Source organism: Silene latifolia, chromosome 8 (assembly GCF_048544455.1).
Source record: "Silene latifolia isolate original U9 population chromosome 8, ASM4854445v1, whole genome shotgun sequence".
NCBI lineage: Eukaryota > Viridiplantae > Streptophyta > Magnoliopsida > Caryophyllales > Caryophyllaceae > Silene > Silene latifolia.
The window spans coordinates 70,535,890-70,559,654 of record NC_133533.1 but is presented as its reverse complement, the minus strand read 5'-3'; the positions used below and the strand labels follow the sequence as shown (position 1 = coordinate 70,559,654).

At 35.1% G+C, this 23,765-nt stretch overlaps 1 long non-coding RNA gene across 1 annotated transcript; it reads right to left on the bottom strand.

The window, feature by feature from the left end:
• Positions 1 to 557: 557 nt before the first annotated feature.
• Positions 558 to 5,598, bottom strand: LOC141594405 (uncharacterized). Its single transcript, XR_012522179.1, has 3 exons — positions 5,442 to 5,598; positions 5,271 to 5,330; positions 558 to 3,197 (listed from the first exon to the last, which is right to left on the bottom strand). It is a non-coding gene; the product is annotated as an uncharacterized LOC141594405 (long non-coding RNA).
• Between the last annotated feature and the right edge of the window lie 18,167 nt (positions 5,599 to 23,765).

Below are 23,765 nucleotides of genomic sequence, written 5' to 3'. Positions count from 1 at the left end.
AGTACAAAAGTACATGGAAATACGTGCAAAAATAGACTAAAAAGACTATACAAAATGCACGTATCAAGTCTTCCGCTGTGTCATGAACTTCTTTTATTTAGTTGGTTTTACACTTTTTGAGGAGCAGTTGTATTTATTTTACCAGTTTGGTTTTTAAGACTTGTAACACTTTAAACTTATTTATTAAAGTATGTTTCTTTATGGTCTATTTGATATACATTGCCTCGGGTAACTGAGATGGTAGCACTTCCATACTTTAAGTGGTCCTGGTAAGGCACTTGGGGTATAGGGGTGTTACACTCGGCCAACGTTACTTTTGGTCGCCACACCACAACATCGGAAGAACAACGACTCTTTAAAGCGTCAACTACGCCACATCTTCTCTTGGACGTATCCCCACACCCTCTTCTTATGTGGGATGGAATCTTCAAATCCTCCTCCCGGGTCTTCTAACCTGTCAAGACCTATCTTTTAACCTGTCAAATCAACAACAATATATGATTTAACGGAAGGATTAGAAGGAACCCCATCGGGATCAATAAAAGGAATAGCATTACCTCCAATTGGATAGGATTGGTCTTCAATTACCTTCTTATCGTCACTCAGAATGGGCGTGAGTGACGAATCAACGCTGTCCATAGCTAATAAATTCGATCGAGAATGAATAGTGGTCGATCGAAGGGTTTCTTCACCAAAACTACTCCATCGAACAATGCTGACTATTCGATCGAGGTCTTCTTTCTCAGCAGATTGAACACTGTAGGGTGTTCGATCGAGGTCTTTCTCGTACAAACTGTTCGATCGAGTATTGTAAGATGTTCGATTGAACACTTCCTCATATAAGTCATTCGATCGAACGTTTTAGGTAGTTCGATCGGATTTTTGTTGCTATACAGTGCATAAGTCTTCGTAGGATGCTTCATTTTAAACTAAATTTTCGAATTCCGAGTCATACATATCATCATCATCAATAAGCAACTCAGGTCCTTCATAGGAAAGACCGTCTTCGGTACAGATAGCATATACCGTCTCTGAGTGCCTAAAATCCAACTCGGCAGCTAATTGAGCTATTTGAGACTCAAATTCCTTGAAATAAGCTTCTCTAGATTTATCATATTCTTGCACTTGAATTACAAGCATCTTCACTAAAGACTTCAATTCACAATCTCTTCCTTGTTGATAGTGGAGGGAGGAACCTGCTGCGGCGGAAAAGAAAATGAAGGCTTTTGAAAGCCTTGCTGCTGAATCGGATATTGCGGCACATAGTAATTCTGCGGCGGAAGTGGGGAATAGTTTGGGTAACCCCCACTTTGAGAACTATAACTACCTTGTCTATACTGCCGATAAGCATAGACTCGATCACTCTCCGCATAACAAGTAACAGCATCGTGCCCCGCAGCACCACATCTCTCACAAAATACCACCTATTTCACCATAGAATAGAACATAGGTGGACTCCCCCAAGACTGTCTACTCTCCAGTTTGTCAAATTTGGCATTAAGAGCTTCCAACTGTGCTAGCATGGGGATGTTAGACATCTTGGCAGAAAAATCAAAGGTACTCAAGCCTTTCCTTTGATGATCTTTCTTCTAGAATCCTGTCTAGGTAGGATCTGTAGGACCTATCAAAACAACACTAAAGGAAAAAGATAAGAACTGCCTAAAGGAATAAATTCCTTGAGGCTAAAGACAAACTAAATTAAAGCAAATAAAAAGCGTCGCCTCCCCGGCAACGAGGCCAAAATTTGATGAGGCTGTCGCAACCTATCAAAAATAAACACAAAAGGTCTCTAACTAATACAGCTAGGGAAGTCGGGGTCGAATCCACATGGAGGCTATGTTGCTATCTACTTGCTAATCTAAGTCTGTCGGTGTCACAAATGGGGGTTTTGATTGGAAACTAAACTAAAGCAACGATAAATAAAGAGTCTAGCAGTAAAGGAAAGAGACTAGGATTGTCGGTTCATCAATGAATACCAGATAATTGCAGCTAAGGTCACAGATAAATCACATGTATCGATCTTAAGGGGTAATGAAAAGGTCCTTTCCGCTCCGCTATTCACCCTAAAATACTACTAACTTAGCTTCCACCCTCATTAGAGTATCCTAAAGAATTGTAGCAGGTCTCACTCCTTCCAATCTTCCGATCTAAATCAGAGTTAGCCAAAAACAACTAGAACAATTATGCGCATTAACCATCTAATCGTCACTAAATGCTACTCATAACAACAAAGACATGATACTGACAACAGATCTGCAAACCTATTTAGCAACTATCATCAATTCATTGATTCTCCTAAATCCTAGCGAGGGAATTAGCTATGCATAATGAAATTAACAAAACTAATAACAACTAAAGCAATAATCAATAATAACATAATGATAAGAGGGAAGAAACGAAATAACATATACTAAATTAACAAAGAGATTAAAGGAAGAGAAATTAAGGGAATTCCAAAGTTTAAATTAACTAAAGAGAAAGGAGAGAAAGGAGAAAAGAGTTACAAGTATAGATCCGGAATAAGAAGAACAAAACAACATAATAGAGGTTCAAGCAGTGAAAAGTTCCGAACTCTTAACCTAATGAATGTTTTTCACTTATATAGTAAGAGATTTTATTATCTAATAATATAATATAGCTAAATATAATAAGTCTCGACATAAATCCTGCGCGTCAAACTTGGTTTTACTCGATCGAGTAACATAAAGTTGGTCGATCGAGTATTTCTTCCTTAAAAGCTCTCGATCGAGCATAAAAGCACTCGATCGAGTACAGTAAGAATCAAGGTAGTCGATCGAGAGATCCAAAGTACTCGATTGAGCACAAAAAGTACTCGATCGAGCACTATAGTACTCGATCGAGTAGTTTCAGCGCGTGATTCCTGTTTCACGCACTGAACTCGAACGACCGTCATTTCTTCGTTACTTGTCCAAAACAAGCGATTTTCATGGCGTTGGAAAGCTAAGAGAATAAGCTTTAACCTCTAGTTGGAATCACTTGAATATCAGTCGTAAAACTTGAGATATGGCTCTTCAAAGTGGGCACTAGGAATTTGAAGCTCTTCTTTTGCTCGCCTAGCTTCTTTACTTCTACAGGCATCACCAAATAGTAGTTTCCAAGCTCCGACTCAACTCATCTCCTAAATACATGCACAGGGACATGTTCTAAGCTTGATTCCGCTTCTCTTTGGTTCATTCCTGCAAATAGGACAAGAGAAGCCAAAGTAGACAATTCGGGGACATTTGTAGCTTAATACTACGAAATATGCATAGAAATGCGTGCAAATATGGTACAAAAAGTCTATATAAAATGCACACATCAGCTATTCTCCTTGACACCGCAACATCTTACACTAGTTTCGGGAACTCAGTGTCACGCAAAGGTGATCAACTCAAAGTCCACTCACTTGACAACAAGCTATAATAGGACACGTCTTACCACGCAGTGTGAAGTCCTAGTCTAAGTACATGTACATGACTCTACGACAATCTGTATAAGAACCCGTATGCTTTAGTTCACTATTCCTTGCCCTTACTTTAATTGTTCCAAACTTAAAAATATCCCATGGATAATTTATTATTCCAAGTATATTATTCAAATGTTCGTAAGTGAACTACACTTTTATTTCTTCAAAACATAAAACTTAAATTTTACTTCCAAAAGTATAAAATTAATTCAAGGCCTTAATGAGACGGAGTTCTAAAGCAGTTTCTAAAACAGAACAGTAGCACTGTAAAATTCATAATTAAATATAGAAAAATCGAAATGACGCAAGGCCAACTCTCATGGTTTCTTGTAGCTCTTGGCTATAATTTTTATTTTAAAACAACCTTCAAAGGATGAACGTATCAGGGATCTAAAAATGCATTTCTAAAAACTGACAGAAAACGATATCCAGAAAGTTTTAGTTTATAAAACGACTTTAAGAAAACATTTTAAAGCAAAGTAAAATTCTAAACTTAACTAGACATTCAAAAGTTTTAATAGGAAAAAGACTAGCCACTGGAGCATAAGGAAAATAAGTTTTACAAAATAATCTTTGAGCATAAGACAGATTTGCAGATTTCAGGCGAGCTGTTCACAAATAATTTATTTTGAACAAACTGTAAATTGGAAAATTATGAAATTTTATAGAGATATTCTTGACTTAAAATAAACATGACTCTCCATTTTAAGTTTTCGGCTTTGAGCAATATAAACACACGAAATGAATTTTATAAACATACTGCCAGATTTTCGCAGATTTTACGATCGGTTTCGCTAAAGCTTCAGATCACTCAAAAATTCGAAATGAAAGGTTTAATTCCATAAATCTAAATATAAACCAACTATTAACAGTCCATAAATGCTTATTTTCCAAAAACATGACTTAGGCAACTTTTTAGGATTTATTTCGCAACGAAAATAATTAATCGACCCGTTTCGTCACAAATACGATAAAACCATAAAAATAATAATTTAAAGGCATAACTAAATTCCGAAAATTACCAAAACAGTCCAGAATCATTTTTAACTCAATAATGTATTTTACAAAGTGAAATTTAGCAAAATTAATATATAAATCGAAAAGGGTCATTTTATCGCGTAAATCGAATAATTCAAAACCATCGCCAACTCAGCCCATTAAAATTTCTGGAAAATTCATATTTTTATTTTTCATATTAAATATAAGTTTATTATAAAAACCAGAAATTCTTAGTGTTGTAACTTACATTTAAAGCAAGCGGCCTCCTCAAACAAATAGACGGGTTTTTATGCTAGTTTACAATTCGTATAATACATGCGAAGAAATAGAAAAAACAAAAACAGTATGACATGCATACATGATTAATATGTCTCGGCCAAATACTATTTACTTTAAAATGAAGATAAATATAGTCAGAAGCAGTGGCGAGTCCAGGATTTTGATTTCGGTGCAGCAAAATATATACTCAAGGTAAAATGTATAGATAATTAGTGTGAAAGTAGTAAATTTTGGTGTAGCAAATCACAAAATTCTAACCGAATTTTCCGCCTTTGGTGTAGCGGCTACGACACCGAAGGCCTTAGTGGCCTCGCCCCTGGTCAGAAGCATCCATGGTTTTATACGCATAAGACGTTTTACCAAATTTTGCATACATGATCAACGTAGCATACGATTATAGTTTTTCAACAACAAAAATTTATGTAGCAAACCAGAAAATAATTTCATAAACATTATAAAAAAAAAGGTCCTAATACATTCAACTACAACATATACATCGAATAATAACGAGTAATGTCGAAGTTACCTTATTCGTCAAGATCCGAATCAACAAAATATTCGTCTGCGTCAGAGTCTTCTTGATAACCTGTTACACGACACACACACACACACACACACACACACACACACACATGGTATAAGCCATATGTTCTGATTTTTAAAGTAAAAAGAGACGGGAATAAGGTAAGATTAATACCCTTACGATAGCAACGATCTATAAACGAGAATAGCGAAAGAATAAAGAGTTGATGATCAAAAATTTGATTCGATGGACTGCTGAATATCACGGTTGTTTTGGAAAGATAAAAAAAGTTGTGTTTTTCTTGTTAATATTTTGTGAATGTTGAATGAATAGGAGTATGTTATCAGAAGAATGAACCTACTTAAACTCTTAGCAAAACTTCTATCCTTCTTCCCCCAAATACACGGTTTAAGGAGGATTTTAGAGAGTAGTTTAACAAATTTTATCCAACCACAAATTGTGTGCAAAAAAATATCTAAGTTAAAAGAAAATGTTGCAATCAAAATTAACATGGGCCGAGAAGCATAAATATAATACACGGCTGAAACAAAACTCATAACTGACCCATTTTATAAAATTACAAAGTATACGGTTATTCAAGATAAAATCGTAACTTAAATTATTTTTGTTATAAAATTTAACGCTAAGAAATATATAGCTTTCCACTCGGAAAAAGCGAGCTTCCACCGAAACGTTACAAAATAAAATACGTACGTAAATGTACTTCGAGAAAATATTAAAATGCGTTGTCGGTTCAAATATCATATTAAATGCCCACTTCAAAACTTCGATGTATAAATAAAATAAAATCGATCTTTGTCACAAAATGATCATATGGTATAAAATGGGTTTTTCGGCCAAAAATAATTAAATATGTTCAAAGAGTTAACATTCGAGAAAATATTAGAACTCACAATTTGACTCGAACACATTTCAAAAATAAAGCTCTGATATTGGTGGGTGTTACAATCGAGGTGATGATGTGGCAGTGCCGACATGGAATGCGGTTCGATGTAACACAGAGAAAGTAATGGCGTGGCACACACACTTCAAGGTCATGACGTGTCATGTCGCCTGAAATGCGAAATGATGACATGACAGTGTTGACGTAGAATACGGATCGACGTAATATGGTGAAAGTGACGACATGGCACACACTTTGATGTGATGATGTGGCATATGGTTCTAGGTGATGACGTGGCATTTCGTATATATACATATATTTCCTTAAAATTTTATAAGTCAACTAGTTTTAAACCCGTGAAATTCACGGGTTGTTTTATACTCTGTAGTTAGATGATTACCTTTAAGCTAATACTCCATATATTGTTAATAAGCTTTAAGTCATACGAAAGTCGATATTATATAAATGTAGAATACAACAAATTAGAGTTGGTTATTTGTACAATTCGTATCCATATTATTTTAACTAAATGATAAGTTATGAGTTTAAGACATGACTAAGATATAAGCCTGTCAAATTTTAATCTGGCCCGACCTCATCCATTTTTTCCAAGGTTAAAACCCGAAAATCTCGAGCAATAACCCATTCAATATCGAACACGAAATGACCCGTTAATTTAAGTGAAACCCGACACGAACACGTCTACCCGTTGAGTCAAAGATAAACTAAAATAATTTTTATAAATATATTAATATTTGTTATATAATATATTTGAAAAAATAATTAAAAAACTAAACATTGAAGATGATTAAAATATTAATATTAAATATACTTTAGTTTTTAAAAAATATTTTTTCGATCTATAAAAGGCGTTAGATACAAATTGTTGACTCGCACTTTGCCCCTAATAACCCGACCCATATCCCGTATTACTCGACCTGTATTTGAACCCATCGTATCCGACCTGTATGTTCCGGCCCGCCCAACCCGTTTGAGATCTATAGACAACATAAAGTATATATAACCCCACATAAATGGAGTAAAAAATTTATCGGGAAAATAATATTAAATGAAGCCCTATCGACCTTCAACCCTCGTATACACATTAAAAAGTCATCAGAAAAAAATAATAATAATGCTTGTAAATTTTATTCATAAATTATAGGTTAAGACAATCTCAACTATGAAACTGTCCATTTTTTTTAATAAAAAAACGTTCAGTTTTGTTATTAAATTAATAAAAAATCTTTTTATTTAATGAGTTAAAAATTATAAATTTTTTTTTTTGGTACGAATGAGGAGCGAAGCCCCGATAATTAACTATTAGCTATTACACGGGGAATAGCTACCCCAAAAATATCTTCCCGAAGAATAAGTCTTAAACTATCCGGTGGACTATCCAGGTGAGTAGGAGACGTGCTTGAATAAACTCCTCGATTAGCTAGGAAATCAGCTGCTCGGTTTGCTTCTCTTTATGTGTGTTCTAGCTTGACCATCCAATGATTTTCCCGTATAAGTTCCTTGCATCGCTTGACAATAACTTTTAAGCTATTGCTGATTAATTGATCCTTATTAATAAGTCGTACACAAGGAGCGTTATCCATGTGAACTAAAAGCCTCCTTATGTTGAGAGACTTTGCCCTTTCTAAATCCACCAGGAGTGCTAACAATTCAACCTTCATGGACGAGCAGCTACCACACGACAAGAAATAAGCAGCTACGAAATAACCCGTTCGTCTCTAATAATGCCGCCTCCCCCGGCCGGACCCGAATTCCCTTTAGAAGCTCCATTGGTATTCATAAGCATCCAATTATGAGGAGGAGGAAGCCAACGAATAAAAATTTCCGTATGAAGAGGTTGAGGCTGTGGAACTAGGAAATTGAAACGATCAAGAGCATGCTTGGTTACTTCAACTTGACTGTAGATAAAAGCTCGGGGTTGTGTCGGGTTTTCGTTTCCGCGGCCGAAAACAATATTGTTTCTCCATCGCCATAACCACCAACAAGTTAAAGCAAAGTAAATAGGTCAATCTTCATCCGATGTTACAACGTCATTGCTCGCACTCTTACACAACCAATCAGTAAAATTCGAGTTATAGAAAGCTTAATTATAAGCATCAATACCTATTAAATTCCATATTTGCTTGGAGACCGGACAAGAACGAAGTAAATGCTCCGTTGTTTCCTCGCTTTCTTCGCATCTCGGGCATATGGGATTATCGCCCATATTCCTTTTGACTCGGTTAACATTTACCATAATTCTTTCATGTGCAGCCAGCCATAAAAACATTCGGATTCGTTGTTGGACCGGTAAAAGCCAAATAGTACGCCAAACAATGGACTCGGGTTAGGTCGAAGCATCCTCCCCTCTTAAGAATCCCAAAGCCGATTTCAAGGAAAATTTCCCAGAGCTTGTACCCACCCAATACAACGAGTCTTCAAGGTCTGGATCAATGGTAAGTGATATCGAAGCAATCTTTAGAAGCATTTTTTGCGGTAATAAATCAGAAAAAATCTCCCACTTCCACCCGTGATTATTGCTCCACGTTTCACTAACCGTCATACCAAGAATATTTTCGGGAGTGGGAGCTATGACATGATCTAATAAACATATTCCATCTACCCAAGTATGATCCCAAAATAGAGTCCGACGACCGTTTCCAACCGCGGTTGCTGTACCTCGAATAATAGTCTTCGCTTGAGATGAAATTCCAGCCCAAACATTTGACATATTATTTTTTGCTTGGAAAATGTCGATATCGCAGCTATTATTGCAATATTTAGCTCTTAGAACTCGAGACCAAAGGCTAGTAGGCTCAACTAGAACTCTCCAACCTAGCTTGGTAAGAAATGCCGCATTTGCTTGTCGGGCAGATTGTATACCGAGACCACCTATGGACTTGGGCTTTTGAATATTTTCCCAAGATATTAGGTGTATCGATTTCTTCTCCTCGCTTTCTTCCCATAAGAAGCGGCTATATTTTCTATCAATAGAATCGCACACCGATCTTGGAATTTTCCCCGTTTGCATACTGTAATTGGCGATAGTTGTAAGGGTTGATTAAACAAAAGTTGAACGGCTAGCAAGGGACATTCGTTTTGTGGACCAGCCAGCTAATCTCTTGTTGATTTTTTCTTCCAAATGAGCAAATGTTTGACGAGTGACGCGTCCATTTATAGTTGGCATTCCGAGATAAGACCCCAAGTCTTGTGTTTCTTCGAAGCCCAAAACACGGCTGACAGCCTCTCCAGTATTCAGGTCCGTGTTCTTTGAGAAGAAAACATGAGACTTTGTTTCGCTGATCTTTTCTCCTGAGGCATTGCAAAATTTATCGAGAACTTGTCTTATAACCAAAGCTTGCTCTTCGGTGGCTTCCCCGAAAATAACCATATCTCTGCGAAAAAAAGGTTGGTAATATCCGGGCCATTTCGACAGATGGTAATCGGTTTTCAATTGTGTCATCGAACCTCGAGGTCAATTGCTTGTTGTAACTTTTCCAAACACATAACAAATATGTAAGAAGATAACGGGTCTTCTTGACGCACTCCTCTTGTCGGGGAAAACTTCTCAGTTGGTTCCCCATTCCACAGGACTTGCATACGGGGTGAGGTCACGCATTCCATAATTACATCTGTAAGGAGAACGGGGAAGCCTATATCACTGAGGGTGGCGTGGATGAAGTCCCAGCGAAGGCGGTCATAGGCTTTTTCTAGGTCAATTTTTATAGCCATAATTCCTGATCTTCCTTTATTCTTATTCATAGAATGTATCATTTCTTGAAAGATGACAATGTTGTCCGTAATCTGACGACCTGAAACGAACCCACTTTGTGTCTCAGAAATTACCCGCGGCAACACTTTTTTGATCCTATTAGCGAGAACTTTGCTAATAACTTTATAAGCCACATTACATAAACCGATATGACGGAATTGAGTAACTGATTCCGAGTTGTCTACTTTCGGAATAAGGACCAGGTAAGTGTCGTTTAGACCTTCTGGCATCCCCTTACCTTCAAGAACTTTGATTACCATATCACAGAAATAATTTTCAATCAATGGCCAATATTTTTGATAAAATAAAGCTTGAAAACCATCCGGACCCGGGGCTTTGAGAGAGCCCATATGTTTAACCACTTTTTATATTTCGGTAGTGGAAAAGGGTCGATTAAGCCAAGCCTAATCCTCGTTATTAAAGTCTTGAAACAAATTCCACGGTTAACCCTCGATAATACTTGAGCTATTATCATCAGTATAAAGATTTTTAAAATAATTGACAAAAGTTTTTCTAACCTCGAGGGGGTCATCAATCCATTGCCCTTGGTCATTTTTCAGAGAAGTAATTCGGTTTCGCCATCGTCGGACTAGAGTACTCACATGGAAATATGAGGTGTTTCTATCCCCATCTTTAATAAAATCAACTCTCAATTTTTGATACCATATCAATTCTTCTTGGGCAAGCACCTCGCCTAACTCTTTTCGTAATTTCGATTCAAGTTTAATAAGATGGCTATATCGGGTTAAGGATAATTGTTTCTGACAGCCGCCAATTCTAGCAATTAGAGATCGTTTTCGACGGAAGATATCGCCAAAAACATCTGTTTTCCAAGATTGTAACTTCTTTGAGAGTAAATCCAGACGATAATCGAATTGTCCTTCAGAAGGCCAACTTTCGTCAATAAAGCTTTCGAAGTTTTCGTGTGTCATCCAACAAGCCTGGAACTGAAGGGTCTATTGACTGAATTAATGGGAACAAAACCGTTTGGGGAGATAAACAGAGGGCAATAATCAGACTGGAAGGCGGGAATATGTTTAACCATGGCTTCTTCAAACATTGTCCCCCAATCCGCGTTACACATAGCTCTGTCTAGTCTTGCACTTTGCCTCGTCTCAACCGAATTACCCCGAGCCCATGTATGAGACGAGCCAGAGAAAGCCAATTCGATAAGTTCACAACTTTCGATCCAGTTATTAAAATTTTCGCATTTCCTTGCCATATTCGAATCTCCTCCGTGTCTTTCGCTCAAATTCCGAGTTTCGTTGAAATCACCCACGACTAGCCAAGGACGATTATTATTATGGGCGAAGTTCTCTAATTCTGCCCACAATTCCCTTCGATTAGAAGGGTCGGGACTTGCATAAACGGCTGAGAAGAACCACGGAAATTCTCCATTTCGAGCTATTTCGATAGTAATAAATTGTTGATGTTCGTATACCGAGTTGACTGAGACGATATCAGTATTACAATATAACCAAATTACGCCACTGAAACCAATAGCATTCACCCGAGAATGCCCTTTGTATCCTAGAATAGTGCGCATTTTTTTAGCATGATCGCTTCCCATATGGGTCTCAACTAGGGCTAATACTGTAGGTTTATAGGTACGTACCACCTCCTTAATAGCGCTAATTTTACTCTTACTTCCTGTGCCTTGAACATTCCATACCATAAACGTGATATGGGGTAGGTTACGTGCCAAGTTTGGGATTCGTGTACTCATAAAATCAGGTACAAAATTTAGGGAAGATAGATAGGCTCTACTTACAAGCTTTAATATGTTGTCAATACTCCATGGTATCGACAATTCCATTGCTAGATTCGAGAGATTGCTCTGTGCTAATTCGAACTTGACGTCCATTATCGGACATTCTGCTATCATCACTCCCAAGAAGGGAGCCGCCATCTCCGGCCACGTCGTTACCACTATGTTCTGTGTTGGTGGCACCACCTCGATCCGGGGGTTTCATGGGAGGCAACGAGGCTGTGGTAGGGGCGGTCGAGATAAGAGAAGTACGGGTGTGGGTTCATGGTTAATGACTACGTTATCAGGGTAAGAGGAGCAGTTAGGAATAATAGTTGTTGAGTTCATGGCTAATGATTACGTTATCAGGGTGAGAGGAGCAGTTAGGAATAATAGTTGTTCGATTTTTTTTTTTAAAATAAGAGGGTCTCAAACCATGAGACGGTCCATTTTTATAAAAAAAAAATCATTTAATGCTAACAAATAAGTTGTCTTTCTACATTATAGAACCATCTCACAGTATAAGACCGTCTTAATTTAATAATTAATGACAACCATAGTAGCTGATGTAGTATTTTTTTTACCATTACTGTAATTTGTATATTTAACATGGGTAGGAGTACGTTTGTTTTTGGGAAGAATACCATCAGTATAGGAATTTAAAATATATTCCGTAATTTCGATTATAAATTAGTTTTAAAATCATATATTCCGTAATTTTGCTTATATAAATATCATATAGCTAAAGACCTCTAGTAAAATTAGTTTATAATCAATTTTTTGCTTAGATATTATATTTATATTTAATATTTATTTTATATGTTTTATAATACGCAAAAGATTATATTGTTTTTAAAGAGATATTGTGTAAGAACGTATATGTTTTTTAATTTTTAATTTTAAAGATATATTGTGTAAGGAGGAGAGAGATTTTTAAAATATATATGAAATATACACCGAAATATATATAGAAATATTTTATATGTTTTTTTTAAGATATATTATATGTTTTTTTAAAGATATATTGTGTAAGAATGGGAGAAATATTCAAAATATATATGAAATTTATGAATATAGGAAATATACACCGAAATATATATAGTAAATATACTATCATATTCTTACGATAATCATAGAAATATACTCATATTCTGTTTTGATATTAGATATTATATTATATTATGTTATGACTAATTATACTCATATAGCTAAAGGCGTTATTTTTTGCGAGCACATTAGGAAAGAGTTCTTTTTTTTTGTGAGCACATTGGGAAAGAATTAAATGAATGAATTGAATTCAAAGATATCAAACACTGGCTATATACCATATTTACCTATATATCATATTTGCCAGGTTATCATATGTTAGTTTTATAAGGAAGATATATTGCCTTGACCCAACGGTCAACCCGTTACGGGTCGGGTTTCAAACCGCTATTTACGAGTCAAAACGGGTTCGAGTTGAAAGAACTGGGTTACTTGCGGGTTATTTACGGGTCGGGTTACGATCGATTTTCGGGTCGGGTCAGGTTTTGACAGGTCTACTATTAGGGGTGTTCACCGGTCCAGAACAGGACCGGACCGCAATGACCCGTAGACCGGACACCCCCATATCCTAAACCTGGAGATCGGACCGGTTAGGTGGGAACCCAGACCAGACTGGACCGAAACCCTTAAGGTCCGATTTTTTTCAGGTTTGGACCGGACCGGTTCTATTTTTAAAGGTAATTTGAGGTGATTTTTTTTTGCTTGGACCGGACCGGAGACCAGTCACAATATTTATATGGACCCGGCGATTGGACCGGATTGTATTCGGTCCAGACCGGACCGGACCGGCCGGCCCGGGTCTATTCGGTTTACCGGTCCGGTCTACTTTATGTGCAGCCCTACAAGCTACTACCGTCTCCCCTTATTCTCTAATATTTTCCACATTTCCTAAAACGGTAAATTCACAAAGATAATTTCACTTTACTTATTTGTTTATCATTTGTGGTTATAATAACTTGTGATGCCCGCATTCTCTTACCTACTTTCATTAGAACCACATATCATCATACCACTAAACTTTTGTCTAAAACAAATGTGCAAGATCTTAGAGAATATGAGTGCGCAATGGGAGAGATTTATGGGTTTCGACTTTCGGTTTGTCTCTTGGGTTAAAAAAAAAGAAAAATTATTCAATATTTTTTTTGATAAGGTAAGAAAACTAGATTGACCAACCTATAACATTCTTTCAGATGAACGAGGTAAGTTGAAGTTAATAACTTTCAAACCACCTCAAAAGAATTGGACAAAAGTGTTCAATAGAGGCCATAATGTCAACGACTTTGTTAGCCTGGCAAAAGCAATGATTAATTGCTTCTACTTCAAAACATTGCATGTCTAACTTCACGTCCTTGACAATACTTGAAATTTCCAACATAATTTTCCAATTGCTACGAATTGAGTTATAACACATAGATTATCATTTTCAATAATCAATTTTGAGATTCCTAAATATTTAGCTGCAGGAATGCCTTCTTTTAATACATGAGCCCTCACTCATGCGCATCGTGGGAACCCATCCTAAGACTAATTTCAGACAAGCACGCTTAAGTGTGGAGTTCTTTTGCATGGATGACCATAAAAGAAAGTGCACTTTATTGATATGAGTAGTATTTCCAATTCCTTTAAGCAATAGTCATTTAAGCCTATCACTAGACCTCTTCAATTAACGTGGGGTGTTACAGATTGTTAATTTGTTTTACTTTCATTATAAGCTCGAGAAAAATCAAGACAAAGAGGTTGAACATGACAAACGACAGTTGACCAATCCGAAGATAAGAACCGTATAAGGGTCTTTTTTTTACAAATAAAAATTTCGATTAACGGTTTACTCAAATTTTGAAATATATTTGTGAAAGATAATATAGGTATAGATATGTAATACAAGACTATCACGCGTGCAGTACAAGACGCCATATATTAATATAAACTTGTAATTAATTACAATAACAAATATATTTGCCAGAACCGGGAGGTCTTTCAATGCAAACTTCAAAACCTTTTTCATTGTAATGCACATATTACGACATTCATTTAGATCACAACCGATATCATTTAGCATTCTTGCATTTGCATGGTGCTCTTTGGCAGGCACTCCCATCACCATTGCTGCAAAATATTATTAACGCTAAGTTTTATTTATCTCATACAAATAAATTTATTTAGGAAAGAACTACTTTATACAACTTATTGATAACTAATCCATATTTCATATCAATATATAAAATGGATAGGAAAAAAATAATAAAAACGATTGTGCATAAATTCCTGCATATAGTGATTTTAAAATACCTTTGTGAATGCTCGATTTCATCATACACGATCAAACAGCACAAATTAATCAGAGATGAAGTAATTGGAGGAAAGTAGTATATATGCCTTAAAACTAAGGTAATTTGGTGGTCTTAAAAGTTATAATACTCCGTAGTTACCTTTTTTCCTAGATATAAATTTTAAATAAAAAAAAAAGCACTCATGACTTCTTTTGTACAAATATTAAAAAAAGAGAACCAGTTATTATTGATAATGATTTTAACATTTTATGCAAAGCTATCAAAAAGAGAAATAAAATTATTAAGTAAGTTTCAATTCTTTCAAAGGTGATTACATTTAGAGTGATAAAATATATTACATATATACGTGGTGAATAGTTAACATGTAGGAGTATTATAAATACACTATCTCATGCAAAATTAAACTAACAGTATAAAAAGAGATTGTGCATGTGAATATTGTACGCGAGAAAACTAGAAAAAGAACTAGCGCTCCCATTACTGTCGACATTTTTGCCATGATTTATATTTTGAATATATACCGACACTACTATAATGACTCTCTTAGATTAATTATAATTTTAGATTTGTTGAATATAATAGGTTGTTAGGACTTGCGAACTCCTTTATTTATATGCATGAGAGAAAAACAATGCAATGTATTTGAACATTATTTCCAAATTTAGTTTTGGATACTTTAAGTTTAAAATCAAAATTAAATTGTACTTAACACAGATATAAATATTTCGATTTGACTTATTTGATTTCTAGCGGATGAATTATGCATTGATGAATAAAATGGAATATGTCGAGTATTCACAAATTAAAGTGTGGTTTCTTTAATTACTTATTAATTTGTGATAGTGTGATCTTCATTGAGTATGGTCCTCACATTATGTTATCGAAAAAAGTAATTCCCTATATATGGTAGATACCAAAATTTTATATTTTGATATCTATTTATTTAATTGTATCTTAATTATTTTGAGATAATTATTAATAAATATTGTGATAATATAATATCTTAGGAAATTAGGATATTCTAGAATATTCTAGCTTGCCCTCAAAGCCATTTCACTATAAATATAGACCTTGCCTTTAGGGTTTAAGGAGAGCATAGATGGTTAAGTCATACGACCCAGTTCTCCTACTACCAAAGTGTAGGCAGGATGGAATAAATCACAAAACGACCCCATCATCTCCTTACGAGATTAAGTCGATAAGACCCCCGTAGTAATTGTCAAAACTCTACCCTTAGGATCGAATAAAGAGAGTCCCGAAAATTGTAACCTTCAATCTTTCAATAATAAAACTCTTGTTTTTCGTATTATTTTTTCCTCTTTAATTATTATTGTAGGAAATAAATTTTTATGGTTTACAAATTGGCATGCTAGGTGGGACAATTTTCGCTCTTCATCTCCATTCTCAAAGGATCAAGTTTCGTAGCAATATTTGAGACCAAGTTGCAACTGACATCAAATCTCTACAACTAGTCTCGAGGGGGCATTTGTAGACATCAAAATTTTATATTTTGGTATCTATTTATTTTATTGTATCTTAATTATTTTGAGATAATTATAAATAAATATTGTGATAATATAATATCTTAGGAAATTAGGATATTCTAGAATATTCTACCTTGCCCTCAAAGCCATTTCACTATAAATATAGACCTTGCCTTTAGAGTTTAAGGAGAGCATAGATGGATTAAGTCATACAACCCCGTTCTCTTACTACCAAATTGTAGGCATGATGGAATAAGTCACAAAACGACCACATTATCTCTCTACGGGATTAAGTTGAAAAGACCCATGTAGTAATTATCAAAACTCTACCCTTAATATAGAATCAAGAGAGTCCCGAAAATTATAACCTTCAATCTTTTAATAATAAAACTCTTGTTTTCCGTATTATTTTGTCCTCTTTAATTATTATTTTAGGAATGAAATTTTAATGGTTTATAATCTCCTTTATCTTATGGCAAGAAATCAACGTCTCTGCATAATTACAGACTAAACTCACAAGTTGTATTGTAACTGCGCTAATATAGCAATACAATACACTACAAGAATAAGGCATATTAACATTAGCTATTTATCGATGGGCAAAATACCGCTCGATAAATTTTTTTTCTTACCGATACAGTTGGTGTAACAAAAATGGATGGTAAGTACCTGGTGACAAAACAAATAGTTGGTAATTTAACACACTGGTCGATAATTACCGACATAAATGTTTATTTTATCCACCGAATATTTATCGGTAGGTAAATTATTTTAAATAAACCAGAAAAACATATTATCAATTTTATTATTTACTTAGTGAAAAATAACACCTAAACATACCCGACCATCTAATACTTACCAACACATCAACGAACACCATTTATCTTCCCCCCCCCCCCCCCCTAGCCACCACCACCACGTAACATCGGACCTCTAGTCCTCTACACCCATCTTTATTTCTGTTCCCATTCTTTTATTCTACGAGGTTAGGTTATGTAACACCCAATTTAACTGAAGAGGTTCTTTAGTTAGGGTATCTCACTGAAGAGGTTTATTAATATGCTTAAATAAAAACTCCACGGTTAAGCGTATTGCTGGGAGAGTAATATTATGATGAGAGGCCTCTTTGACAGGTTTTCCGGATACACATGAACAAGGGCAAATACAGTAGGTAACATTGGTAAAAGTTACTACCTTGATGTGACGGTTATATATCGTCTTTAACAACTCAATTCTTAGCTACTCTACCCCCGAATTTTGAGAGGGAGTTGATCGATTTTTGAGAGTATTCATAGCTATAACATGATTTTCAATATTTTATACATTATTATTGATTGTTAATTTGTTTTAATTTCATTATAAGCTCGAGAAAATCAAGACAAGGAGGTTGAACATGACAAACGACAGTTGACCAATTCAATCCGAAGATAAGAACCGTATAAGGGTCTTTTTTTTTACAAATAGAAATTTCAGTTAACTATTTACTCAAATTTTGAAATATAATTGTGAACGATATTATAGGTTTAGATATGTAATACAAGACTATCACGCGTGCAGTACAAGACGTCATATATTAATATAGACTTGTAACTAATTACAATAACAAATATATTTGCCAGAACCGGGAGGTCTTTTAATGCAAACTCCAAAACCTTTTTTTGTTGTAATGCACATTTTACGACATTCATTAAGATCACAACCGATATCATTTAACATTCTTGCATTTGCATGGTGCTCTTTGGTAGGCACTCCCATCACCATTGCTGCAAAATATTATTAACGCAAACTTTTAGTTATCATATAAAAATAAATTTACTTAGGAAAGAACTACTTTATACAACTTCTTGATAACTAATCCATATTTTATATCAATATATCGAATGGATAGGAAATAAAATTAATAAAGACGATTGTGCATAAATTCCTGTATGAAGTGATTTTAAAATACCTTTGTGAATGCTCGATTTCATCTTACCCGGTCAAATAGCACAAATTAATTAGGGATGAAGTAATTGGAGGAAAGTAGTATATATTCCTTAAAACTAAGGTAATTTGGTGGTCTTAAAAGTTATAATACTCCGTAGTTACCTTTTTTTCCAAGATATAAATTTTTAATAATAAAAAAAAGCACTCGTGATTTCTTTTGTATAAATATTAATAAAAGAGCACCAGTTATTATTGATAATGATTTTAACGTTTTATGCAAAGTTATCAAAAAGAGAAATAAAATTATTAATTAAGTTTCAATTCTTTCAAAGGTTATATCATCTAACATGATAAAATATATTACATATAGATACTTGGTAAATAGTTAATATGTAGGAGTACTATAAATACACTATCTCATGGAAAATTAAATTAAGAGTACAAAGAAATATTGTGTACATTAATATGTACCTTGGAAAACAAGAAAATGAACTAGCACTCCCATTACTGTCGACATTTTTGCCATAATTTATATTTTGATTATATATCGACACTACTTTAATGACTCTTTTAGATTAGTTATATGCTTCGGTTTGTTGAATATAATGAGTTGTTAGGACTTGAGAACTCCTTTATTTATATGCACGAGAGCAAGAGAATGCAATGTATTTGATCATTTTTTCCAATTTTAGTTTTAGACACTTTAAGTTTCAAATCAAAAGTACATTGTACGTAAGACAAATATAAAGCTTTCGATTTCACCAATTTAATTTCTAGCGGAGGGACTATGCATTGATAATAAAAGGGAATATGTCAATTATTTAATAATTAAAAGGTGGTTTCTTTGATTACTTATTGATTTGTATTATTGTGATCTTCATCGAGTTTATGGACATGATCATACGTATGATTTCCTGATATAACTTTTTTAAAAATCTTGTATCATTTTATATTGTCCACCTAACAATATTTGTAATGATGAGATTATATGGGGTATTTCCTTACATAATGTTATGGAAAAAATTAATTACCTATATATGGTTGTGATTTGACTCGTATTTTCGCATATTTAGTCTCCTAACTAGCCTAGTTCTCATGCTTTTTAGTATATATTAGGGTCGTTTCTTGTCTTTAGCTTCCTATTATGCACGTTCTATAAGGTTTTGTGTCCTTTGTAGGAGAGGAGCACTAACCTTGCCTAAACGGAGTGAAACGAGGCTAAATTGATAATATCCAAAGATCAAGCATCAAAGCGAAGACCAATAATAAAGACCTAAGTCAATAAAAAAAGTAATTGGGCAATGACTAAGGATCCCCACGAATTAGAAGAGAGCCATTACAAGAGGAAATTGCTTGGAACCAAACTAAAAATTACTTGTTTGACTATGAAAATTTTCTAGATGAAACGACGTCGAAAAATTAAGTGGTCTAGGCTTTTGAATCACTCCAATAGGAGTCCGGATGAGGAAATGACGTCCGTTTTACAATCCGAGCTCAAATAGATAAGCTACCCGTCGGGACGCCTGATCCCACTCCAGGTTGCCCAGATTCTCATGCAGGGAGATTTTCTCAATAATGGAGTCGTGGGGTTCCTCCTAGGACTTGCAAGACTCTAATCCTCTTTCAAGGGGTTTAAGCGTCATTTAAGCCCTTAGTTAACCTAATTCTTGTACTACTATATATACCCCTCTTGTATTTGGAGGAGATTAAGCTTCCTTAGTTTTGATTAAGCTCTCATTAGGAGTAGATTAGAATAGATTAGTCTTTAATCTTTCCACAAACTACACATTAATCTTTCCTTAATTATTGTTCAAGATTTATTATTGGGTTATTATTGGAGAATTGACAACTCTTCATCAATCAGTCAAGTTCTCTTCTATTATTCTTTCCTTTCCATTGTTCATCTTAAGATTGGTATAATTCCTTTACTTTTTACTTGTTTATTGTTTATTGTTTCACTCTTTCATCATGTTTATATTTGTTAGATGATTGACACCATTTTTAAAATGTTTTCCATGATAATGAGTGAATAGTTTTCTAACTAGGGGTTAGTGGGGGATTAGGGGAGTCAATCATGGCAAAGATTTATGCTTAATGAGTTCATATAAATGCTTGCTTATTATTTTACAACTTATGAAAATGTCATGTTTGATGAAATGCTTGATTGGCAACCTAGCATGTTTCTCTTATCCTTACAACAAGACTGGTAAGACATAAACCAACTCAAGGCTTGTAAACCATGCATATAGTTAATTAGGAAGAATTAAGTCGATTGTAGGTGTTGTAAAGTCTTGACCGACTCGGCTCCAGGACCCAAACCTTCCTAGGACTCATTTATGTTATATCACCATGAATAGGGAAAACCAAGTCGACTTGTAGATGTTGTAAAGTATTGACCGACTCGGCTCTGAGGCCTAAGTTTCCCCTAGAAATCGTAACATATACACTAAATTAATCCAACAATAATAATTGCTTGCATCTATGAAACTTGTTTGTTTGATCTCACCATGATTTCCCTATGATCCCATGATTCCCTAGTATTGTTTAATCATTTGTTCACATCTTTGTTTTATTGCTTGTTTACATTCCATTGCTTTTATTAGTTTAGAATCTTCAACCCAACCAATTGTGACAAACCTAGTGCAATTACAATTAGATTGAATAATTTGAGTACCCCCGTCCTTTGGGTTCGACCCCGACTTGCTTTCTATGCTAGTAGTTGGGTATAAATGTGTTTGAGAGCGTACAACGACATGTTCATCAAAATGGCGCCGTTGCCGGAGACGGTGTTGTGTATTTAAATCGTTCTTTTATCTAGTTTTAGTTGTGCTTATTCTTGAGGGATCTTGGTTCCTTGAGAATTTTAATTCTTGTACTTTCTTTGTTTTATATGATCAACATGTCTACTTTAATTTTTTGGCAATTTGAAAATGAGTCATTTGATAAATATATTACAAGATTTGAAGATTATATGACTCATGCTTGGCATTGGGGTTTTACTCTTTCAAATTATGAAGCATGTTGTGTTGTTTATTAAGGAAAACTATGATGAAAATGAGATTTTTGAGAATGAGACACCTTCCTATAACCTTGAGCCTACCCACTATGTTCACAAATTTGCCCCTCCTTGGGAAGATGGAGTGATTGATGAAGAGAGTGATGATGATGAGGAGTGCATTTTTTATTGTGAGACCAATGCTTGGATGTCATCATCCTACTCTTCTTGTGTAACAATGAACCCAACTTCCATGGAATTTTATGTTAATGGGCAAAGTGAGAGTCAGATGGATGAGAGCTTGAGTGAAAACTCACTCTTTGAGGATGACATTTTAGAGGGAGACAATTGTGTTGAGCTTGGTGAGCCTTCTTACGACAACCCCTTTGATAATGGACCTTGTTGGGATGAGGATTATGATGAAATTTTGGAACTCCAAATAGACACCATTGAAGTCACCTTGGATAATAATGAGAGTACTTGCCTTGAGTGTGGTGACTTTGACTATTTGGAGGACGAGTTGAGTGAAATGTTAAATTACTCGTTTCATGTTCCTTCGATCCATCACATCTGCTATGATTTTTGTCATAGTGTTCTTAACATGATTGTTCGGTCTATTATTTGGGCATTTTTCAATTGCATAATCTTGTGTTTTTATCCATGCCTATTTATATGTCACTCCAAAAAATATGACCAACTTCTACGTGCTTTGAGTGCTAGTGCTAATTTTCTATGAAATTATATATTGACAATCTTTGTTTGATGGAGTTCCTCAATAATCATTAACTTGTATATATGCATTTAGTGTAGATTTGCATTCATTTAAATATTGCATGAGAGATGAAAGGGATGGATCTCATATTTTAATTGAGCTTTTTGAAGAAATTGCTGAAAATGAGAAGGTACCAAATGTAAAGAAATGAAGAAAATGAAGATTTTGGATTGTGCACATCTTTCTTATCATTAAAAAGGCGTTGGGTCAAAATTTGTTGAAATCCGTGGGGCCCTACCTCAACTCGTGCGAGTTGAAACCAAAGGAAAGAAGGATTTTTCACTGCTTGAGAATATGGGCTATTTTTGGAGAAATCGGGCGCCCCAAGTCTTCAACCTGTGCGGGTAAAAAATGACTCGAGCGAGTCAAGCCCCAATTCAAGCGAGTTGAAAACAACTCAAGCGGGTTGACCCCAAAAATCACTTTTTCTCTCTGTTAGGAATTAATGCCTTCAATTTGTGTCGAAGACGGATAAAACAAAGACAAAGGAGATTTTTCCGAGTGGAAAGTGGGTCGTGAGTTTTCCTATGCAAGTCGCGTATCTTCCTGTGTTTAGGTACTGAGGTTTTGGGACCTATTAATGTTGTTACGCATGACATTGGTTTAGGAACATAATGGCTAGATTTGACTTTTCCATAATTAGTTTGTCAAGTTGACTTCTTTGTAAAGTCTCATGCCTTTGTTTGTTAGGTGGTTCAAGTCTTACGGGTATGTATTGGTTTTAGGAAATTAATTATTTAATTTCCTATTAGTTTATTATTAATTAGTCTAGATATTTTATCTTGGGTGGAATAAGTATATAAATACCCAAGTTTTATTCTAGGTTAATTAAGAGAGAGGTTTGAGAGCACAATAAAGAGGGTCGATTTGTGAGGTTCCTTCTGAAGAAGAAAACTAAGTTTGTTCCGGGCTCAATTATTGGTGTTCGTCTGTCTTTGAAGATCGGAGGAGTTTGTTCAGATCTTGGTAGGCCTCAAGATTATTTGTCCTTCGTCTTATTGGGGTAGTCTCTTTTGTTCCTTTGAGACTACTATATTTGTTGGTAGAATAGGGTATACTTTTGGCTCATATTGAGCGCGTGTGTACCGGTCTACTGTTGTACTATTTTCTCCACTATAGTGAAATTTGATCTCCTCGCAGGGTGGACGTAGCCAGTTATTTTACTGGTGAACCACGTAAATCTTTGTGTCAACTTTATTTACATTCGTTATTTATTGTTCTTATCTCCTTATCAATTAACTGTTTGGGTAACAGGACGCCTCCGTTACAACAATTGGTATCAGATCTAAGGTTCTGATTTGGGATTTGCTTCCGCGTTATTTGTGTTTTAGGCGTTATTTAGGTTTATTGATTTTCAGGTGAAAAGATGTCGTCTACGAATGTTTTGAATGTTGAAAAGTTCACTGGGAGAAATAGTTTTGGGCTGTGGCAGTTAAAGATGAGAGCTTTGCTTAGACAGCGAGGCGTCTGGTCTGTTATCTCAAAGGCAAATTCAGCAGGTAGTTCGTCTGATGCAGCAAAGATAGCAAAGACAGATGCAGATGTAGTCATGGAGGAGAA